This window comes from Aedes aegypti, chromosome 1 (genome assembly GCF_002204515.2).
Source record: "Aedes aegypti strain LVP_AGWG chromosome 1, AaegL5.0 Primary Assembly, whole genome shotgun sequence".
In the NCBI taxonomy this organism is placed as follows: Eukaryota; Metazoa; Arthropoda; class Insecta; order Diptera; family Culicidae; genus Aedes; species Aedes aegypti.
The window spans coordinates 294,069,046-294,083,692 of record NC_035107.1 but is presented as its reverse complement, the minus strand read 5'-3'; positions in this window follow the sequence as shown (position 1 = coordinate 294,083,692).

The window sequence follows — 14,647 nt, the reverse complement described above, 5'->3', positions numbered from 1 at the left end:
TTTCCGTAAACAGAACAATAGATGTTTTATTCGGGTTAACCGAAAGGCCATATTGGCGACACCAACTCTCGACTACCTGAAGAGCACTTTGCATCAGGTCGAATAGGGTGCTTATGCACATACCAACTATCAGAGCTAGATTGTCGTCGGCAAATCCATATGTTGGAAAACCGCTATTATTGAGTTGCCTCAATAGCGTATCTGCTACGAGATTCCACAAAAGTGGTGACAAGACTCCCCCTTGGGGGCATCCGCAAACACTCAATTTTCGAATCGCTGCTTGACGCAATGTCGAGAAGAGATGTCGGTTTTTGAGCATTTGATGAATCCAATTGGTAATCATTGTAGGTAGCCCATGGTTTCGTGCGGCTTCCAATATGGCATCGAAAGACACGTTATCAAAGGCACCCTCAATATCCAAGAAAACACCCAAGCAGGATTGCTTCTGAGCGAATGCTTTCTCGATATCGTATACAACTTTGTGTAAAAGAGTCACAGTGGACTTTCCAGATTGGTAAGCATGTTGATTCACATGAAGAGGCATGTTTGCCAAATAAACATCACGGATGTGATGATCGATAATGCGTTCCAGACATTTCAGAAGAAACGAGGTCAGACTGATTGGTCTAAAACTGTTCGCTTCTTCATACAACACACGTCCTCCTTTCGGGATAAACTTTACAGTAATATAGAGCCAGGATCTGGGAATATACCCGGCAGCAAAACTGCTGTTCCAACTCCTTCTACATTGTATACAGACCGCAGAGGACATGCTTCTTCAAAAGCTTCCATAATGTAGGATGTTGTAGTATCAACGGCATCATCGAGATCACTTGGATTTTCAATAGACGGAGAATATCCATGAAATTTGGTCGCAACCAATTCAATATAGAGTTCCCAGTTTGTTGATCGGGGATATCTAAAACGCAAAGTCTGCGCAGTTACATTTGAATGTTCAAAAAAGATGTAGCGATGATCAGATAATGATTCCTCATCTGATACATGCCAATTCGTCAACTCGTGACTGATTCTATTCGAGCAGAGCGTTATGTCTAACACTTCTTCTCTATTAGAAACCATGAAGGTTGGGCGATTGCCTATGTTAAGTAATCCAAGGTCTGTACTACTTAAGTATTCCATCAGACTGGAGCCTCTCAAATTGATATCTGAGCTGCCCCAGATGATGTGATGAGCATTGGCATCACTGCCCACAATCAGCGGAAGGCCTTTTGTTACGCAGTGTGCGACAATTCGTTTGAAGTCATCCGTTGGGGATGGTTCATCATGTGGTAAATGTACCGAACAATAGGCGTATTTCCTGTTGAGGTCACCAACAGAAACATCAATTGTGACATCACATACATCTCTGGTCGTCAACTCAGAAATGAGTGTATCAACGATTGCTTTATTTACGAGCACGCATGCGCGGGGCATGGAGCGCGAGTTTGCCATTTCAAGTTTGCTGAAAGTAGCAAAAACTGGGTCCACAAGGTTACCTAGATAGAAGTTCCCTCTACGAAAGTAGGGTTCTTGAACTAGCGCCACTTGGGCTGCACCATTTTGCATGAGTCTGCAAAGATTGATCGTTGCTGTTCTTTTATGCTGAAGATTGATCTGAGCTAACCTAACCCTAGCCACTACCCAAACTAGGCAGGATTAAGCTTTTTGAAATCTCAGCATGAAAAAGACCAGCAACGAAAAAACCAGATCGGTATCTATTTAAAGTCGCCAAAGGCGAAAGAGCACAGAATATACTGTGTAAAACGCATAATGCGAAGCCATATAGGTGACAATTTAAAATAAATGTCAACATATTCATAATCCCACCCTTATTAAGCCTCAGGATAGAGACTGAAGAAGGGCAGCCGATTATCTCGGAGAAACACAAGGTCACCTGCACCATTGCTCCGGGTAGCACAGGAAGAACTCAATACTGTGGAGGGCGCCCTGGTACCCCACTGGCTCCGTTAGCGGTTAGGTTTTATTTAGACCCCCCTAGCCATTCATTCCTAGGCACGGTACGCATCACACCATACATTAGGGGTCACCTGTGAGGTGGACTTTTACCACCGGAACAGGCAGTCCGTAGTGTTAATTCTTAGCCAGTTGACACAACCGCTACCGACACTACGCGGCTATCTAGGCTGCTCGGGAAAAGGAGGTTAATATTGATGATTAACTCCTGACGTGCCCAAGCAGCCATTAAAAATTGAGCAAACAAACAGTCTGTACATCTTGCTGTAAGGAAGAGACAAAGTTGTTGTTTGAGTATTTAAACTTATTTTTGAAGATGTTGTTCAAATAATTTCTCACCCACATTCTTATCGATTTCTAGCATTCCAACCAGAAGCACTTTTCAAAAGCCAGTCATCTGAAGCGTGCACCGTTTGACGTCATTAAAACGTAGCAAAATCGGGAAAACCTCGTGACCGTTTCTGCAATCACCTCACGGTTTCAATAATAATAATGAAACACACAAAAGCGCAATCATCATTTGCTTAATTTGCATTCGAAGACCCCTCGCTTCCCATTTCGGCCCCTGTCCTCCCTCGCAACCAACTTCTCTCAATTTCAGAAGCGCTCTCCAACGCGTTCCGCTTCATCATCAAAACAATACGCTATTTATAATTGCCATGCCATAAAACAGTTATTTCCTGCTATTGCTCAACATTGGCGGCGCACAATACGCCTCAAACCTCGGTCGCCAAATGCCGGAGCAGCGCTCAAAGCAAAGCAAACCGAAAGCGAAAAACTATTTTATTGTAGTTTAATAAAAATATTTTCCTACCTTTTCGGATCGGTGGACCTCAATCCCGTTTGGGTGGGAAAATGTCGAAAATGCAACGCATGGTTGCCAACCTGATTACCCTCTAGGAGTAGGCGGGGGTCGCAGCCGCTTTCGGTCGTCGTTTTTAAAACTCGCAGCCTACCTTTTCAAATTTTAATTAAATTTAGAACTTTCCTCTCCGTGTCTGCGCCCGTCGCCTGCTACCTGATACCTACGACCGAACCCTTTCTCGCTTTGCCACCATGCTTGATTGCGTTTGTCTGCTGCTCCCATCGGTAGGGGATGTGGTGGTTAAATTGACATCTTACGGCCCAAGTTAGTTGTGTTAGAAAACACTATCATCCTTATATTGTATAGCTAAATTAAGCATTTATTAACAGTTTATTAACAACATATAAAATTTCATTTGCCGTAACAGTTCAGCATTTTTACAGGTGAGTTGATTGTACCTGCTTATAAGAGAAAGAAAGAGAACGCTTTCAATTAATTAAACCTAACTTAACCTAAGTATATAAAGCATAAATCGTGGCAATAGAAGAATGCAACGATTTTTATACTAAATCATAGATAATTTTATTCGAAAATTGTTCCATTGTAGCCAATCTTGCCCCAAATATGGCTTCCGATTTCGATTCCATTAACCAACGCATCCTTGACTTCATGGAAACTTCGTGTGGACGAAGAAATTATTTGTGGTGGTGCCGTGGCAAATTACCGAGAAAATCATTCTTCCAAAACGTAGACTGCCAGGTGAAAGCTAAGGAGTACCGGAAGCAGCGAGAAAGCATGAAGCAGCAGCGCCGACGCAAAGAATTTGACGAGACTAACAAGTCTTGACGCTGGACTTGTTAGTCTCGTCGAATTCTTCTCTCGCTTAGGTGCATCGAGAGTTGAAGCAAAGGTTCGAGTGCTAGAGGAACGTCAAAAGCGACAGTATGAGAAGATGGAAGCGGAGCTGTAGCTGCGGAAGAGAGAAAACGAGATGAAGCGCGCATGCGAGCGAAAAAATATGTAGTGGAAGCTGCAGATACGTGCCAAAGAAGAAGAGGAGTAAGAGGCTTGGCAAGCTGAAATGCTCCGAAAGAAGCCGAAACAGATCGAGCGGATGAAGGTGAATCAGGAGTCGTTCGAGAAGAAATTGGCGGCTATGGCTATGGGTTTCTCGATCCGAATGGGGCCAAATCGGCGTCAAAACTCGTTGGCGACGGTACTGCCACCAAAAACAACGAAAAGGCGTTGAAGTTGAGCAAGAAAAATGTTATGAAATTAGCGGCAAACAACAATTACTTGGACGAGGACATGAAGCAGATCGCGTTCCGTACTAATCTGCGATGGACTATGTACGTTCCTAACAAACAACGACAGTAGTTTCCAGTACTTATCTGAACTACAATCAACAGGTTATCGATGGAAATTTACAGGAAATGCTCAAAGGTCAGTACGCGCTGCAGAAATCGGTGCTAATGATACCAGGAGATACGCACCCAGAAAACACTGGGGCTTATCACGAAGAGTGAAGGCAATCGTTTCAAAGCTGGTTTGCTGCGGACGGACGATCCATGTTCCACCAATAATTATCCGATTGTTCTTCGTGGGATGGACCGGATCAACCGGAGAAGCGGCTAGAGAAAACCCGATGTTGAATCAACGTCATCGAACATTCGAAAAGTTCAAAAAATGGTCGTCCCGACAATTCTTATCTGCAGAGAGGGTCGAACATGCTCATCCCACTGATTAAGGTTTTCTGCCGGATCGTTCTCGTTCGACTAGCGTATAAGGTTCGATTAGTCCATTGGGCACCCAAACCACCTAAAGTTCGTTGGAGTCTAGAACAGGACACAGGACGGCTACGCCGATGCATTTCGGTCATGGGAAGCGGACTTCGAAACCTAGGAGACGAAGTGTCGATACAACTTGTAGCTGACACAAGCTTCAATGATTGAAAGAATTATTGAAGCAGCTAGAGGTTTGCTGTTGCCACACGGAGTGATCAACGTTGACCTGATTCCTGATTGGTCAAAATCGTTGCGAGAGAGTGTTTTTCCACTGAATGTTGACGAAATAGTAGAGGAGCAACAATGATTGGTATACCAGCTACCGCAAAACTGTTAGCAGCAAATTACGCGTAGGCGAAAACAGCAATGCAACGAGAGCTATTACAGATACGCAACCTGAAGCGGTAGACCGACAGAGACAATCATGAAGAACGGCCCGATCTACCAGGAGCGATAGAAAAAATCGAAAGTCATGGAAGTGAGGTATCGTGGAAGCTGACAGAGCTGGATATTGAGAAGGACATGGTTGTGAATTCAGTGGCGATAAAGGTAACGTTAATCAGGAAATGCCGGATGTTATGGAATAGGGTGTTGCGACGCCACTTGAACAGGCCTAACTGGTGAACAGGTCTAGTCGCGAGCATACTTCGAGCATAACAGTTCGCATAGTAGTAGTGGTGGGCGAAGGAAAAAGAAGGCTAAACTGTTTGTCGATGCGATAGAGGATAAAAGTAAACAAAAAGCTTAGAAAAATAGAAGATGAATTTCGCCATTTGAAGGCGATGGAAAAAGTTGATAAAACTATGTTTGAGCAGGATAAATCGTCGGCTAAAGTTCCATTTCAGACCCGCTCGGTGAAACCAAATATTTTCTACAACGAAAAACCGTAATAATACTGCCCTTTATGTAGTCTAAACTTAAAACACCGAAAGAAATCCGCAAAAAATGTAAGGGTAGTTCGACCATTGTTGGATACCAGTAGAAACGGATTAAGAAGAATTTGATCGAAAAAAAACACCACTTTAGTTTTAAGCGTTGCTAAAAACCAATCAGTTGCTTTGCAAAATTATAAATGCTAGAAAAAAAAACATGTAGGGCTACCATGGTATCAAATTGATAGGTAGCCTGAAAGACACTCATCAAATAAAATTCTGTCGTTGGAAATGCTTTCCATAAGTGGCATTAGCGTAGGAACCAGGGAGGGGGGATGTCAGGCACCCTCCAGAATCATTCAGACCACCCTGCCCAAGTATTTTTGATGCTAAATAAAACAAATACTTGATTCTAATATGAAAAATATGATTTCGCAAAATATCTGAATAATCAACAAATCTACAAATCTCTTGGAAACTAGTCAAATAATATTGTGAGGTTTATTGAATCTTTCAACGTAAAAATCCACGAGGACAACCATTTCTTCTGTATCAACTTTTTCGTTCATAAAATGCTTCCAAAACACATATATGAATTCAACAAAAATAAAATTTCCACACCTCCAAAAATTTCAAAACTTTCCCCAGCAATTCCTCCAATAATTCATTGATTCTGTCGAATTTTATAGTAAGTTATTTTCAAAAGCCATTGAAATTTCTACTTCAATGGATAATTTACAAGAATTATCTACGAAATATATTCTTCAAATGTCTCTTGCCTTCGAATTTAATAAAAAAAAGTTGAAAATCCACTTGAATACTTCTGTTTCCGAAATTAGCATAGCAGTAAAGGAATTTGTGAAGAAACATTTAGCAAAATAACTGGGAAAGGGAAAAGGATTTATTTAGATGTTCATTAAGAAATTTGTAAAGACAACATTTCTTTAGGAATAGTTTTATCAATTATTGGCAAATTGAATTCTTGTGGAATTCAAGAGCGGAATTTCTAGAGGCTCTCTGTCATAATTATGGGGAATCCAGAATTTGAGGAAAAAAGTCTGCTTGATTTCAAACTTCCAAAAGAGATTCTGATAAAAGTTCTTGAGAAACTTGTTTTGTTATTCATTAGAGATGTTTTTATTACCGTAATCCGGGGTAACATTGATCAGCGGGGTAAAATTGATCGCAATGACCCTCTGCGTAAGAAGCTCGAATCAAAATTTATTGATGAAATATTTTCAATGCATGAATGGTGATTCTCTTTCTTCTATTCATGAGCTAATGAAACTTCATACAAAGAACTTTTCATACTCCAAAAAGCAACACTTTCAAAAATTGAAGGTGATTATAGAACGAAGCCACACTTCAAATTTTCTAGAGCACAAGACTCGAGAACCAAACAGCCCTCCGCGTTGAAAATTTTTCCATTGGTCACCACCAGCAAACAAGAAGTTTGTTCGATTTTCAACGCGAACTGTTGTCAGATTCCCCAGTGTTGTGCATTTGAAAATTCAAAGTTTGGCTTCGTTTTATAACCACCTTAGAGACAAACAGTAAATTTTGTGAGTTTGAAAAAAGCTGAATTTTTATACGTATTTGTCAGGAAAACCGCAACAAGTTTTCAAAGTAAAAATTGAAAAAAAAAATGTTGTTGAGCTGAAAAAAAAATGTGGTAAAAATCCTTACTTGGTGCACAATTTTTGTGAAACTCATAGAATTTCTTTTAATATTTCTTGGAAAAATCCTCAGTTATTCCAGAAAATTCCAAACAAATTATTAATGATAAACAGGAAAATGTTTTTAACTAAGAATTGGAATTTTTATGTTATAAGTACGTTGAGGAAATTCCAGAAGATATGTTCAACGTAATTTTTGAAGCATGCTTCGGTAGAATTTTTTAAGAGCTTGTTTTAACCAATTTGATAAAGATTCTTCAACAAATGTTCTGGTAAGATCAGAAGAGCTAAAGGAACTTTATGAAAAACCTGTTGAATGACCTCTTATCCCGGGAATGATTTTTCGTGGGAATTGGTAAATGAGTTCTCGAGGGAAACATTGAAAAAGTTTGAAATTGGAATTCATGAAGAAATCCCTATGGGTGTTCTCAGAGGAATTCCTAACGGTGCAAGGTTGAATACCTGAAATGTTCATGGAAGATTCATAAAGGATGTGTCTGAGTGAGTTCTTTGGGAGAGTTTTTGATCGATTAAGAGAAATAGAAAGACGTATTAAAAATTGAAATTTACAAACTTCATTCATGTGTTGCGATATGAGACGATATGAGAAGCTATTTACTTGCTGCCCAGTGCATTAAATCGGCAAAAAGGCAGCTATGAAAGTATGTTCCACAAGCTGTGTTTTAACAATAGCACCCACGTTTCCATTCGAATTGAAAATATTCGAATGGTTACGCGTTGGAAGAAAAATAGCTTGTGATAATAGCATGATTAAAATTTACCTGTTGGGTATGAACATTGAGTTAATGTTCGTTGACTGAAAAATGAGAATTATCGGAGATTCTGCCTGAGGAATTCCTACCACAAAAAACGTTGCCGTTTATGTGCCTGATATGAGCCTCAACGATCCCTTTCAGTAAGGGCAATCCCAAAAGTTTGACTTATGGTTGCCCGCGCAATTTTCGCATACACATGTTTTGGTATCATCCTTCGCAGGTCAGACGTCCTTAGCGTGAGAATAACCTACGTAAATCATGCATGTAGCATCCATGTGGCAATGTTTTGTAACATGACCCCACTTTTGGCCCCAACAGAACTGAGTGGGGTTCTGAAAATTTCCTCCAGGTTCCTGGTATTGTTCCCATGTCACAAGGACATTGAACATATGTCTTGCATTTTTTGTAGCTTTCTTATTATTTAGACTACTGTTGTAAAAGTGAACTAAATAATATTCTAGAGTAAGCCCTTCCCGACGAATGCCAAATCGGGTTTTTTTTTTTCATAATAGTAACTTGGACTGGAGAAAATCCATGTAATTCATTTATTCCATTTTTGATCTCTTCAGGTGATTTATAGTCACTTGAGAGATCTTTCAATACGACTTTGAACAAACGTTTAGTTTTGTCGTCATAAGTAAAACAATTGTGCTTCTTCTCTTTAAGATGTTTGAGAAGAAGTTCGCGATCTTTATGAGTTCCCGGCAATACGCGACAGCCTCCTTTCTTTGCGATTTGGAAGGAAACCTTGATTCCCCTAATGGAGTTCAAGATCTCCTGCCTAAATCCTTAAAACTCGGAACAACTGACCACGATGGGCGAAACTCTCTGTTTCCTAACTTGAATCAAAGAGCCTGGGCTAGAGGCTGCTTCGATTACGTGTTCGGAAAATTTGTCTAAAGCAGTGGTCACCAAAGTGCGGCCCGCGGGCCGCATGCGGCCCTCGAGAAGGTTTTGTGCGGCCCGCGAACGAATTTTGAATTATCATATAATGTGGCCCACTTGATGTTAGTATAAAGTTGGTTGTAAAAATCATAGCGAATATTTTTTAAAGCCAATTTATTTGAATGTCATCAGTGTCGGACATTATAATAAAAATTACTGGAGAATAGATTGTTTTAATCAAATAGGCAGTGTTGCGAGAAACTCAAATTCTCATATCTCACGCTTGAGATTGTTCATGCGCGAATTTATTATTCTCAAGTACTCTTGAATTCAAACAGGAACCTTTTGGCTTCTAAATTTCCTCTTTTGTTTGGCAGTCCTCAAAATTTGAAGAAATGTCTCAGTCTTCTAGTAGGGAAGTTCTAATACATCAGACTTTTTTGAGGGCTCTTATTTTAAAAACTAGACTTTGTTCACATTATATAGAAATTTTCTCAAAGTTGAACAAATCTTTAAAACGTTTTTAAAGCGGGAGGGGAGATACATACCACGGTGATTAAACCCTCTACCGTCAGCTTCATTTTTTACCGCTAAAAAAATATCCAAATCATGATAACTTTTTTGTTTCCAGATATTTTTGCACCATTTTTTCACAAGCTCACATTTTATTTTTTTATGAATTGACCAAAAACAAAATGGCCGCCAAATACATTTTATATGGAGAATGTCGGGACAAGGAACATAGGAATTCTCCCAAGGAACATAGGAATATCTTCAAAACTAGATCACCAATCATTAATATCGACCACAAGAATATTTCCAAGTACTTCTGGCCACTTTCAGAAACTAGATATGTGGGCCAGTGAACTGACAAAAAATCATTTGATTCCGTTAAGAATTCGCTGAGCGGTGAGGGTTTTAGTATTTTTGCTTTCACTCAGGCCTATACGGGTTAAACTAGAAGAGTTTTTAGAGGTCTTGTGAAAAAATGGTGCAAAAATATCCAGAAACAAAAAAAAATATTGCGATTTGAATATTTTTTAGCTTCAAAATATGAAGTTGCCGGTAGAGGGGTTCAAGGCTCGGTTCAATTGTGTGAAAAAATGTCTGTGATTCTCATCAATTCTTCTAATACTAAGACCTTCTGTATTTTTATATGGCCCGCTGGAAACATAGTTTTCTACATTATTTTGGCCATGGTATCCCCCTGGAGAGGGCTTTGCTGAAGGATGCAAAGATCTCGAATTTAATTCTTTAAAACAGATTTTAGCAATTTAATTTGGAGCCATTAATACTTATCATAAGGCTGAAACACATATTATTTTTATTTCATGTCAAACCCCCTTTGAAAAGTCGATAATTTCGAAGAAGAGAAAAATCAGATCCATTATTTTTTTGGCCTCTGCAAGGTAGTTAAAGTTTTTCAAGTAAAAACAAGTTAAATTACGATTGTAAAATGTATAAAGATAAACTTTATAAATAACAACTCAATATATGAACTTCTTTTTACTTCTATTTTTTTGTTCCTTATTTATTTTTAATAATAAGGTGGGATTTATTCCAAGTTGCTTAGGATAATAAAGAAAATTAATATTTGTAGCAGTCTTACTAAGCTTGCGGCTCGCGCAATGCTTTGAATGCATTGAGATGGCCCGCATAGTCCGTTAGGCTGAGGACCACTGGTCTAAAGCTGAGAGAGATTCGCGAAGAGGAAAAATATCAACTTCATATGCAGCCCAGATTCCGCTGTCACGAAACGTCAACTGCAGCCAGTCGTTTTTATGGCTGAAAAAGTGAAAAGTATTGTATTCAAAATAAACTACTTTTAAAAACCTCAGCGAGCAGAGTAGTTTTTCCGAAGATGCTGATAAATCTACGCACAGCCAAGAGTACAGTGCTGTTCTGAATAATAGCAGCGCATGTCGATTTTCATACAAAATGCTCAACTTTGACATGATGTAGTTTTGTTCCCTTTCAAGCAATCGAGCTGAAATTTTCTCCACAGAACTACAAATATGATCAATTTTGTAACTAAAAAAAATCAGTTTTTTCTTAGTCCCTGCCGAAAAGTGAGACACTAGGTGAAATTTTTCAAAAAAATAGCAGTTTTTCATTTTAAAATTTATCTTCTACAAATATTTTAAACATTTTCGGTTTAGGTGTAGGTTTGATAAGTAGGAGGAGATTGTTCCAATGGTAAGTGATATACAATTTAAAACTATAATGTCAAGCCGAAATTCAAATTTTTAAAACTGCTATTTTTTCGAACAATTTCACCTAGTATCTCACTTTCCGGCAGGGGCTTAGAAAATTTTGAAATTTTGTGTTTACAAAATTGGGCATATTTGTAGTTCTGTGGAGAAAATTTCAACTTGATTGCTTGAAAGGGAACAAAACTACAGCATGTCAAAGTTGAGCATTTTGTATGAAAATCGACATGCGCTGCTATTATTCAGAACAGCACTGTATTTACTTCTAATGTCTGCTACGTTTCGGGCATTAAATTTTACTCAAAAGGCTATTTATGCTTCGGTGTGATGCAAACGCTAAATAATGTTGCTGAGATGTTCATGTGAAGGTTTGGACGGCTTGCGCATGATTGATGTGAACACTGAGTGGAATAAGAGAAAAACTCAGCAATCACAGAAAAAGAAGACCGTCTTCGCGAGTCTCGTCTCAGGTCTAAAGTATCGAACCGAATGCTCATTTTGATGCAATTATCAACATTAACCATTTCACCCTTGAAAAAAAGCGCGCATTCCGGAGAAACGTCCTTTCTTCCATTTTACCACGCTTAGTGGCAGTTTTTGAACCCAATTTTTGGAAGGAATTTGGGAATTCATAGATTCACTCTTCCTTTTGTTCGTGGTAGCAACCATATTCATTGAATATAGAGAAGTGACGTTCTAAAGAGATTTTTTTCAAGACGCTGTCCAAGAAGGGTTACCATTATTAAATCGATTGAATCAAAGTCAGGAGTCCAAAAAAGAATCAAAAACTAAGTATAAAAAGTACTGTTTTATTGCTTTAGGTAGTTTTGAACACTTCCAAGAGCATTAAAAATTTGTATACGCAAAGCACGAAGATACGATACGCACTTTTAAGCATGATGTTCATTTCACCACCACCTCCCCTATGGCGCTGGGTGTGAAGTGGTCCCGCTCTTGGCGCGCGTCAGCTCAGCAGCGGCTTTTCAACACGTCAGCGATTGATGGAATAATATTTTATTGATACTAAATTTTCAAAGTACCCTATTCATACCGGGTGCAACCACTCATCGTTCCGGGGAAAATTGGGGGATAACAACCTTCATTTGGCAGTCGGAAAATCGAATCAACTCTGTGTGTGACGACTGGCTGCCACTTTCAATGTAGGGGGGCGGGAAATCACACATGTGCATTAGGGCGGTTCAAAATTCATATATGTTTTGAAATCCAGTCTCCCATATCTTTCTTATCATTTCTCAAACCATAATGAAGGAAGATGCTGAAGAAAGCAAGTCAATCTGACGGATGGAAGAATAGATATTCATGAATTTATTTTACAGATTATGAATTTGTTATTACATTGCAGTTCATACGTGTTTCTAACGTTTTTCGAAGTTTCTACATAGTCATTTCCATATAAACCTACATCGTCTTTGAACCACCTTTAAATTACCACCGAGTAAGCTTAAAAATTACAAAGATCATCGTATCATAGATTTGAGTTAAAAACTTTTCGAATTTCGAACCGCCCTACTAAACATTTGATGAGAGAATCACAAAAAACATATGCCTCGGTAGTAGAAGCATTAACCTGAGAATGCTAATGTCGCTACTGTTCGTGTTACCAACATCTAGTTTGCCACGCGCTGACAGCCTGAGTACCGGGACTCAAAGTGTCAAACCAATTCTAAAAACCAAAACAAACCATTGGCATTTAAAAAACAGCGAAAACCCATAACTGAAGGTAAAAATAATTAAAATCAGATTTGTGATAACAGCGCCACTAGCGTTCTACAACTAATATTTCTATTGCCTCGGTCGACCAACCCCGCGGGGGAGAAGATGGAACTAATTCAGAAACGAAATTAATTTTCCAAATCTTGACGATTGTGCTTTTGTCGCTTGTTTGGAACCCGTCGGCCAATCGATAGTGTGCGGGTGTCAGTCACTCAGTTGCACATAAATGGGTTGTTAGATGAAACAGTTCGGAATCGTAAACAGCTTTGATGAGTGGATCCCGTCGAAGCGACTGAATCCCGCAGTGGGTTGGATTTGGACAGGATAGTACAGAAGGGATAACAATGCAGTTTAGATCTGAGTTGATGGTGGTTAGTTTGGTGGGAAATTGGTTTAAATGTGGCAGCGATTGTGCATACGAACGGATTTCGATGAAATCAAATGATGTTGACCAAATCACACGATATGGTGGGAATGAACAAATTCATTAGGTGAGATTTGAGAAAATCTGACTATCGCTTTTAGTATAACATTAAAGCCTGTCAGTAACACATTTCCAAGCTTCTGTGAGTATCTTTTCTTCTTATTCTTATTCTTCTTCTTCTTCTTCTTGAAATCACGTCCTCACTGGAACAAAGCCTGCTTCTCAGCTTAGTGATTAATGAGCACTTCCATATTTATTAACTGAGAGCATTCTTTGTCAAAGTTGTCATATTCGCAATCGTATATCGTTTGGCAAGTACGATGGTACTCTATGCCAAGGGAAGTCATAGAAATCTTCATTACGAAAAGATTCTGGACCGACCGGGTATCGAACCCAGACACCTTCAGCATGGCTTTGCCGTGGACTCTAACCACTCCAACCATTCCACTCTTCTGTTGGAACCTTTTTCAAGCTTCTGTGAGAAGCGTTTTGATGGTTCTGTGAGAAGCTTTCCCAAGCATTTGTGGGAGCTTCTTGGGGAAGATTTTACAAGCACCTGTGAGAAGCATTTCCAAGCTTCTGTGAGAAGCATTTCCGAGCTTCTGTTAGAAGATTTTTCTGGCTCTACTTTTCAGTACTAAATTTTGATTTATTTACTTATTTTTTGCTAGCTTCTTTGAGATGTTTTCAAGCAAGCTCTCGTGAGATGCTTTTTTTAGAGACTCCAGCACGTCAATGCTTCTGTGGACGATTCGGCCTTTGAAGGAAGCACCACACTAGACAACGGACTAGCATGCAACGCCCAGTGGCACAGTCGAAATGCATTTCTGACGAAAACTTTTCCGGACTAAAGCGGGAATCAAACCCACACCCCTTCACTCGATGTGGCTAAATGCTTGATAACACTAACGACGCGGCCACGAAGCCCACAATTTTTCGAGCTCCTAAGAAATTTGTCTGTGTTTTAAACTTGTTGATTTTTTTCGCAACAAATGTCCGTGATTCTGTGAGGAGTGTGTTTGATCTCTTGTGAAAAACTTTTCCGTGAATCTGCGGTGAATGTCTTGTAGTTTGATACTGTAATAGAACTGCTGTGAGATATTTTTCCAAATGTTCCTGGAAAAGAATAACCTTGACGAGTTATTCCGAATTTCTGTAAAAACATATTGTGAGAAGCTTCTACTGTAGGAACTTTTGTAGTATGCCAATCCATGTAGCCCTGAATAAGGTTGAACAAGCCTAGTCTTTTGTGAAAAGTTAACCTGAGCTTCCGTTTAAACGTTTCTTGAACCCCATAAGTATCTTCCAGCGATTCTGCTACTATGAGAAGCTTATGCGAGCTTTGTATAAATGTATCAGAGAATCTGTGAGAAACATGTTCGCACTTCGGTTAGCAGCTTTTCCAAACTGTCGCAGAAAGTCATTGTCAGCTAATCGGAGAAGGTTTCATTAACTTGTTTTAATAGCTTGAAATAACTTTGTGAAAAGAGTTTTTTGTTCTTTTCTC